General features: G+C 33.6%; 1 protein-coding gene across 2 annotated transcripts in view; it reads left to right on the forward strand.

Moving 5' to 3' along the window:
• Positions 1–421: 421 nt before the first annotated feature.
• The window catches only part of LOC111058109, a 49,147-nt gene continuing 39,154 nt past the window's right edge, over positions 422–10,414 (forward strand). The window contains exons 1-2 of one of the 2 annotated variants that reach the window (XM_039422600.1): positions 422–467; positions 4,910–4,975. The gene's annotated coding sequence lies outside the window, so the exon portion shown is untranslated. Of the gene's footprint in view, positions 468–4,860; positions 4,976–10,414 lie in introns of those variants that run through there. The other variant, XM_039422602.1, reaches the window with a different exon arrangement.

Genomic DNA, 10,414 nt, shown 5'->3' on the forward strand with positions numbered 1-10,414 from the left:
TGGAATAAATATTCTATAAACATGGTATTAGAAAAGTTATCAAATGATTGAACAGCCTGTCTCACTGAAGTAGCTATCACTTATTTCTTTCCAGTAGATTGGAAATTCCGTTAAGACATTGTGCATTCAGTATGATAAATAAAATCTAAAGGAGATAACTGTGATATCATACAACAAGCATTTGCATAAATTTGTTATTTATAGGAACGTGCAATATGAGGTCTAATTTTAGATGCACAATGCCTTGAAGGAATTTCCGATCTTCGGCAAAGGATCGATAATGCGGTTGATATCTACTTTATAATTAGTTAGTCAGACTGTGCAATCATTCGATAAGGTCTCATTGAACAAGCCTTCTAGTATCAACTAGTTTATTGATGGGTGAGGATAGAACCTACCAACTGCAACCACTGTTCGAATTAGATCAATACTTTGGGAGTCTTTTGATTTGAATTCAATATATTTAGGTGAGTAGAGCTTCAAAAACTATTTTATATATTATATATAATATATATTCCAGTGAGTAGCATACAGAATTATTTTATTCTATAGTAATAGTTCTGGGGTAACCAAACGCCTTTTTAAAAAGAAAACTTTATTTTCAAACACATAATTATAAAATATACATTGAAAAAGAGAGAAGTGCTCTCGGTGAAGTTTGGCAGTAGACTGACTAAAAGTACTATGATCGAGCATTACAATGGAATACAGCATCAGCAATAATATTAGGTGTTACCAGATGTAACTTATGATCTGTAATGCATGTAATATAATATTATGTTATGTATCATATTTAATGTTATTTTCTGCAGATTGTGTTAGGTATGTAATTGAAAGATACAAGCACATTTAATAGACAATTTATCCATCATAAAATATAAAGGAAAAAATTAGCTTAGACAAGTAAAAAAAGGATAGGAAATTCACAAATGACGCTTCATCTAACGTGAAATATTCCTTCTATGTTTGGTTTTGAAGCATCAACATTTGAAAATCTATGTTGTAGAAATAATTAAAGACTGAGAATTTTGTGAACGTATAGGACTACAAGCCAACCTATTTCGAACTATGTGTAACCTTATCTAAATTTGGGAGAGGAATAGCACAAGGATACCTTATTTTTTTTCTCTCCCTATCATTTTGATGATTTACTTATTGTATCAATCATAAAAAAGCCATCTCAACTGAACTACTGGACTGATCAACTTGAAATTTTTATACTACACATTTCTAATTTACCGAGAATGGTTATAGGACTAGGTTTTCCAAATTCTTTAAGTTTCCAGTTTGTCAAGAGTCTTTAATCAAACCCTTGCGGAGCACGGGTTACCTGCTATATATAAAAGCGAAATGGCACTCACTGACTGACTGACTGACTGACTGACTGACTGACTGACTGACTCACTCACTCACTCACTCACTCGCAGAACTAAAAATCTGCCGCACCAAAAACGTTCAAATTTGGTAGGTATGTTCAGTTGGCCCTTTAGAGGCGCACTAAGAAATGTTTTCTCAACTCAATATTTTCCAAGTTCTAAGAGTTTATTGAATGCAATCATTCTATTACATTCGGTTTTCAATCAAATCAAATTCAAAATTCCTAGTTTATCCATTTCTGGACTGAAAAGTGGACTCAAATCAATTCAATTGGATAGCATAACCTATAATTTTTATTCATTCATAACTCTACCTCCATTGTATTACCAATCATCCCATCATCATCTAGGCTTAAAATACTTCTAGAAAGTCGCCTTTGTAAAATAATAAATAATAAATATCACTTCTGACATAAATCTCAAACTGCTTTTAGTTTCCATTATTTTGGATTTTGTCCTATTTCCAAAAAATAGTATTCATTCTTGAAGTAATAAAATAGGATAAAATTATCCTTTTTTAGAAATTACCTCCCAATCCTTCCTAAAAAACAACAAACTTTTCAAACTGTAGAACCATAAGGCCTAAACCTTTATTTAAAACACTATGCATTTTGGGAGATTCATCCTATCCTCAGGTGCAATTCAAAATAGAATGGAAATAGTGGAAGTTCATCTCTAAAAATCTGGTGTGGCGCACTCACACAACTTTCCTTGCCGTTATGAAAATTGATCACCTGACGCTAGTATTCCCGCGTATCCCATGTCTACTATTCAAAGATTTGAGCCAGCTGGTGACAGGGCAATAACGCTGGAGACACATGAGGTCTGCTATCTCTTCATAGTGAATCATTTAATAGAATCAACAGTTGCTAACAGTTTGCAATTGGATAATCACATTTTCTCGAATTTCGAGCTTATTTTTGAATTTAGGTGAAAATGTAACAAAACATTAATTGTAGTGATTCTCATGCTCAATCTATTCCACTAGGAATTTTTTGTTTAAATTGTATCTGAAGCCTGATAATTGACAATCTAAAATCAAACTTTGCATAGATGGGGCGGGCTCCTGAAATTTTTACAGATATGGGACTTGTGGCAGTTGACAGAGCTTATCGATGAATATTTCAGGTATAACTTTAATCAAAATCGTTGGAGCCGTTTTTGAGAAAATCGTGTTTTTGACAACATTTTTGCCATTTTAGCCGCCATCTACAATCGCATTTGATCGAAATTGTTTGTGTCGGATCCTTATATTGTAAGGACCTTACGTTCTAAATTTCAATTCACTCCGCTAATTGTGAGATGAGATATCGTGTACACAGACGCACATACACTCATACACACACACACACCACACACACACACACACACACACACACACACACACACACACACACACACACACACACACACACACACACACACACACACACACACACATATAGACCAATACCCAAAACCCACTTTTTCGGACTCAGGGGACCTTGAAACGTATAGAAATTTAAAAATTGGGGTACCTTAATTTTTTTCGGAAAGCAATACTTTCCTTATACCTATGGTAATAGGGCAAGGAAAGTAAAAACGAGTTAATCCTTCTATATTCCTATTAATTGAAGTAGTCCTTGGTATCCATGACCATTTTATAGTTATAGCTTATAGGCCAACATAATTTATATAATGTTGTACATCTTATGATGTTCATATTTTATTATACTTTTGTATAATTTTGTATACTTTTTGTATATTGGTTCTATGTACCGCCGGTAGTAGTCTATGATAATATATACTATCACAAAATCTAAAATCATTTCCAGGTAGCTGTCATTTCAGCTCTTACACCATAGAATCATGCTTATAATTTTACAACATGATTATAAAAAAATATTCAGAAATTTCACTCCCTCATACGTGCTGAAAATCTGATAAAATTTATTCTACTATAATTAAACAATAAATCTACATGATTGAGATAATAAAATATATTGTTTATTTCAGATACTTCTGCGTTGTTGAAAAACAATCTGGCAACGTTGCGGGGCTAGAAAATGATAGCGTATTTGCTCCATTGAATGATATATAAGGATAGCAACACCAATGTTGATCAGCATATAACGTGGACCTATAGTGATGTCCACGTTATAATGACAGTGGATAAAGATAGAAGAATAGCGATGCCGATTCTCTGCATTAATTAATCATATTTCTACACCGTCAAAAACATAATTGGCATCGTTGAGGAGCTAGAAAAGGATAGTACCACCGGCTTTGTCGAATGATAGACAAGGATAGCAGAACCAAAGTTGATCAAATACTGTCATTATAACGTGGACCTCACTATATAGTAAAATTCACATTGAAATGTGTGAATTTTACATAAATAACACGATCATTAATTTTCAATTCAGCACTGATTGAAAATACAAAATAGCTCTTGCAATAATTGAAAGATATAAATAGAAAGAAAAATCAAAAATCTCAGTATACCCTTTTTAAATTATTTAATCACAACAGGTTTCAACATTGATGCCATTTTCAAGTGATATTATTATCACTTGAAACATGTTGTGATTAAATAATTCAAAAAAAGGGGTAACTACTGAGATTTTTTATTTTCTTTCTATTTATATTACGAGTAGCCCTCTACAGAAAAGAGATGAATTGAAAGATAGATTATCTTCTTCATAAAATATAATTATAGTATCCTTGTTTTGAAATCAATAAAATAAATAAATTAAAAATATAAATTATGACAACTACTTTCAGTGATCCGCACCTTCGGGGTGCGTTAAAAGATAATTTTTGAAATAAAAGTTTTACTAATTAAAAGTTTTGTTACCTATTTCAAAATAATGTCATCTTTGAGTAGAATACTTTGTCTAAAATAATTTACTTTAAGATGATATTTGAAATAATGAAACTATTAGTAAAACGTTCATTTTAAATTTATTTTCAAAACCTGAAGATGATGTGGCTCACTGAAACTAGTTGTTATAATTTATAACAGCACATTTACTTCTCATTACCTAAAGTATAAATTCTAATAACCAAATAATATATATGTATAACAACCACAATTATGTAAAATCACAGAATATTCATCAATTGTACTCTGTCTTAAAACCGAAATTCTTATTATATTTTTTATTCTTTATTTGTCTCCACGAATGTAATAGTTAATTTTCAGCTTTTGATCTATAATTATTCTATTAGTTTCTAAAAAAGGGTACTATAATTATTCTATTTTATAAATGAGTTTAGTAGCCCTGAGTTCATAGGTACATTTCAACAAGATTATCTTTCTTATTCTATCAAAGAGGATGATAAAACAATGCTTCTCCCTCTATTTGTTTCTATTATCTTCTTTAGAAATATTACAAATATTTGGATGGTAATAAACTGGCTATTTTATTTGATAAGCATTTCTTGTCTTATCAGTAGTGGAATATTGATACAGCTTAGTTCAAATTCCAATATCTCTCAAGCCTTCCTTGCTGTATAGTTTGTATATTCATTGTCTGTCTTGAATTTTCCAGTGAATTACAGCAGGCCTATGATGACTGTATAACACAGCGGCTCACTTTGGATATGGCAATAACCAGGTAATGTATCACATTATATTATAAAAGTGTCGAAAAAAATAATTCCAGATCTTAATACTCAAAAATTGTGAACATAGGCCTATAACCATACTTGGAAAATTAAGAAACTTTATGAAAAAATTCAAGTTAATCAGTTGTGTAGCTCAGATGTCATGATGTATCTATTATTGTGTATTTCCTATCCAATTGGCCTACATATATATAGGATAAGCCAATAATTCTTTCCTTTATAGTATTATCATAGCCACCTCTAATACAGAGGTAATTAGAGGTGGCTATGGTATCATAGATAGATAGACACAACATATGAGTAGAAGATAAAGATAGAAAATAAAACCGTTGAACACACAGTTTTATCAATTTATTTATTATTATTTATTATTTATTATTTTACAAAGGCGACTTTCTAGAAGTATTTTAAGCCTAGGTGATGATGATGATGGGATGAATGATAATACAATGAAGGTAGAGTTATGAATGAATAAAAATTATAGGTTATGCTATCCACTTGAGTTGATTTGAGTCCACTTTTCAGTCCAGAAATAAATAAAATGAAAATTTTTAATTTGATTTGATCAAAAAACGAATATAATAGAATGATTACATTCAATAAACTCTCAGAACTTGAAGATATTGAGTTATTAAGGAACATTTTGAACCAGAAATAAAACACAAACCAATTCACTGAAAGCACAGCTGTTAATGACTAGTCAAGCAAAGTATTACAAAAACTTGAAGGACTGGAAACATGAAGGACTGAAGACTTAAAGAACGTTGAAAACTTGAAGGACTGAAAATTTGGAGTACTTAGAACCTGACAAATTTTGAACTTGACAAACTGAAAACTTGACATACTGGGAACTTGAAGAACTAAAAATAGGCCTTAAACTATTCTCAGTTTTCCAAGAATCTTTATACAAAATTTATTCCAAATCAATAAGTTTAGTAGTTCAGACAGTCATATGCTCAGTCAGTCTTCGAGTATGGAATTAGGGTGTGGGGTGGTGCATTCATAAAAAAATGAATTTTATTAAAAAGGGTATTCTCAAGGCAGCCTTGGGAGTGCACAGACGATACTCTAGTCACCAACTTTTTCTGGAATTTGGAGTTATGACAGTCTGACAGCTATATATTAGAATTCTCATTAAATATGTCAGCAATCATATACAATGCATCAAACTAATTATATTTTCAGATCTGCAAAGAGATATAATTATATTGTTCCTCGAACTGACTTAACTATATATGCAGAAGACAATTCAACTACACAGTAAATAAACTAATAAATATTATCCCTGAACATTTATAAGAATGAAACCCTCAAAAGCACTTATAACAAAAATTGAAAACTGGATCAAGACCGAAAATGTTATGGTCAAAATATATTTTTAATTCTAGGCATTTATCAATTCTTTATTTTCAAGTTTCATCTTATTATTCCCCCCTTTACTAACTAAAAGTTGTCTCTCAGACTGAATTCAATTTATATAATGTTATCCTGTCTTCTTCTGCTTCAATCGTCCGATTGGTTGGCAGCTTTCCATCTTTGTCTTTCCAGAGCCAGCTGTTTTAGTTGGGTATCGCTCTGGACCCCAGATCCCGGGTATCTGCTTCAAATATTGTAGCCGGGGTCTTCCACGAGCCCGTTGTCCACTGATTGCACCTTCCAGTATTGTTAGCGTGAATTCGCTGTGTCTTATAATATGTCCTATCCTATCCAAGAATGCCGTCTGTCCCTAAGAGATTTCAATAGAGTTTTTTGTGTCTCTTCAGCCCTTTGAAATACTTCTTCATTTGTTATTCTATCGGTCCATTTTATTTTCAGCATTCGCCTCCAACACCATACTTCAAATGCATTAATTGCCTTTTCTTCCGCCTTACCGATAGTCCATGTCTCTGAGCCATATAGTGCAATACTCCTATATGATATAGTTATCCTGTACTGTATTTCAAATTTTTGATGTATCAAATGGATATTTGTTAAGGAATATATTTCATCTATGTCATGCTATGAACTACTCCACTATCGTGTTTTTTTTTGAAAGTGAATTCTAATTTTTTGTTAAAGTATTTGCTAAATTTTTGTTTCATACACAGTTACTTTTTTCTATTTGTCTTAAATTGGAGTGCTTACTGAATGTTCGTTGCTAGCGCACAAACTTTGTTTTGCTGGCAACGCCAATATTATATATTAGATTATTATTTAGTTTCAAAACTATTATTAGCTTATTATTATTTAGCTTTTGTGATTTTGTTAGTAAATTTCTAATGTATGAAACTGAATTTTGTTTTCCATGTATTTGTGAATTATTTATATGAATTTGGCAATAAATTTTGATTTGACTTGATTTGAGACGTGATGATGCTACATTCGTGTTTTTCCTATCCCTTACAAGGATAGGAAACCAACTCTTTTCTTTATAATATATTAATTATTATTTATTTTAGAAATCTTCCCTCATTTGTATTATAGACTAGCTGGTAACCCGTGCTTAGCAAGGGTCAAGTTGAGACAAACTGAAAACTTGAAGAGCTTAAAATAGGCCTAATACAACCATCCTTGAAAATTAAGAACAATATGCAAAATTTAAAGTTAATCAGTCCAGTAGTTCAGACGTGTTGATGCGTCATACTTGAATTTCCTATCCCATACGTGTATAATCATAGCCACCACTAATACAAATTAAAGTTTCCAGATGGTTTTTGGCAATGACCTCAAATTGATACCTGGTATACCGGTACCTGGTTAAATTATTGAAAATCAATTGCTTCCAGTAAACAAACGTTTTTTAAAACTTTTATTCATACTTCTGTCACAGAATAGATCTACGGTATCCAAACTGTGCCTCTGTACTGTGATTTGATTTAGGCCTACCAATCTACTTTTGGCGAATTTCTCAACTGAAAATAGCAATATTATTTTATAAGAATCGTTTCACTATACTGCTATCTCTTATAAGATAATATAATGACATCTATAATTTTTAGATACGAGTCCTCATAGTGTACTTACGGTACTCCTTTTGAGTGATTATATTCTTTAGCTTATTTAATAATTTTGAAACGAGACAATTTTTGGTAATTATCAACTAATTTATTGAAGCGGCTTGAGATACGGTATCATTTATACTAGTGATAATAGTGTATCAACCTGAAATTAGTATCTTAAATATCTTTAATAAAATATAGCCTGCTTTTGGGTTTGAAAATATCAAGTCGTTTTTAACTAATACCAATAATATACCGAGTGATTCAAAAATACTTTACAACTTTGAAAATTCATATAAATCTTATTAAACAAGGTACAGAGCTGGTTTGGGTGTTGTTTCAAAGGAAACTCTCCAAGTTTTGACTGGCGTAGTCCGCTAGTGCGTGGTCGCGCCGCACAAGTGGCAGTTACGTCAAACATGGCTGTCTTCACTGGACCCGAGCGTGCTAGCTGTGTTTCTTGGTTGGAAGAATCAAAGTCTGCGACAACAGTTCAGCGTAATTTTTGTACCAAGTACACTAAAGATCTTTCTAGTAGACCTACAATTTATGAGTGGCATAAATGTTTTATAGAAACAGGGTGTTCAGTAAAACATACAAAATACAAGAATTTCTTAATGGCGGCTCTCCAAATTAGTGGATTGGCTGTAATGCGCCAATTGCATGGCCCCCTCGTTCCCCAGACCTAACACCGCGGTATTTTTTCTTGTGGGGTTTCATAAAAGATGAGGTGTATGTACCTCCTTTGCCAGCCTCTCTACCTGAACTTAGAGCAAGGATTTGCGCTGCTGTTGAGCAAGTTACACCTGAAATACTAGTACGCGTCTGGGAAGAAATCGAATATCGATGGGATGTCTGCAGGATAACCAGCGAAAGTCACATAGAAAATCTTTAGTTTAAGGTTAAAATCTTGATGTGTTTTCCTTTAACCTCCCAGTAGTCGCGCCCTACTCAGTCACACGAGCAGTCGCGTGTTGTATTTTGTGCAACATCCAATTTTCCAAGTGTTATGTATTCTGTTTACTGTCAAAACATATTAATTATTGTATAATTACTTTTTCCATCTTCTTGGATTATTTTACGCCTATGAACATTTGAATGATCACCATTTCATAGCCCAATAAGGTACATCAAGCAAAGCCATAAATTCTGTGTTATTTGTTCATTTAGAGTCCCCGTATACAGTCTTTCCCTATCTTATGCACAGTGCGACTTATGCACTGTCGCGACTAAATGGCACCTAAAGACTGAACCATTGCTCGGTTGATACTGCAACTCAGTGGAGTGATGGGGAGAAAGTTTTGGAATGCATAGGTGACTCATTCACTGACACCACCCCATTCAATAGTTTTGTGCAGTAAGAAGACTGACACTGTTGTACTTTTTACAACAGCGCGACTGCCGGAAGGTTAAAACAACACCAAAACCAGCTCTGTACCATGTTCAATATAAGATTTATATTGAGCTACAAAATATAACACTAAAAGCACAACGACTGCTGGTTCAAGATGTATCACTCACCATTAATAAGGCAAAGTGTTAGCATTAGTCGGTAGCAGCGGTTGTGGCAAGTCATTAACATGCGCGCCATGCTCGGAATATACCTGCGGGCGTAAATCAGACCGCCGAAGCTTACTACTAGATGGAGATATTACCTCCGCTCACAATTACGTGGTAACCACATCGCAACCATCATGCAAATCCACGCAGTGCTTTTAATCCGCTTATACAATGGCTAGCCATATTCAAGAACCCTGCCGGCACTTGGCAAACCTGTCGATATCGACAGGATTACCATAACATTACAGTCAGTTGGATTAGAAAATGCTAGCCTATACTTTCACTTTATCCTTTTGAAATGATTGGAGGGATGTTACAGCGCCTGATGATAGCAATAGCGATACTCAGTGATGCACCATTTATCATTGCTGATGAACCCACACTGATCTTGATACGGTTGCCCAAACACATTTCTTGATCTACTAGAAACACTATCCAAACTCGAGCGGTTGGTATGTTATTAGTCACCCATGATATGGGAGTAGTAGCGCGTTTGGCTGATGACGTCGCTGTCATGCACGATGGTAAAATTGTCGAATATAGCAACGTTCACCATCTTTAACACACCTAAACACCAATTACGCATAATTTAGTAGCCGCGCATCTGGCATTATATGATCTGAGGTTCTCTGTATGACATTGCTTGATATTGATAGAGTCACTTTTGGCTATCCCGATCTACCCCTGCTTTTAAACCAAATAACCTAACACTAAGGCTGGAGAAACCGTTGCTTTATTGGGTCGCAGTGGTTGTGGAAAAAGTACGCTCGCACGTTTATTGGTGGGTCTTATCTCACCTAGTTGTGGCGAGATCCGCTGTGCTGACGCTTTTCTCTAACCAAGCTGAAGGAAAAGCAATTAGCCAATTTCGTAAAGATGTTCAGATCGTAT

The sequence above is a fragment of the Nilaparvata lugens genome, chromosome 3 (genome assembly GCF_014356525.2).
Source record: "Nilaparvata lugens isolate BPH chromosome 3, ASM1435652v1, whole genome shotgun sequence".
Taxonomy (NCBI): domain Eukaryota; kingdom Metazoa; phylum Arthropoda; class Insecta; order Hemiptera; family Delphacidae; genus Nilaparvata; species Nilaparvata lugens.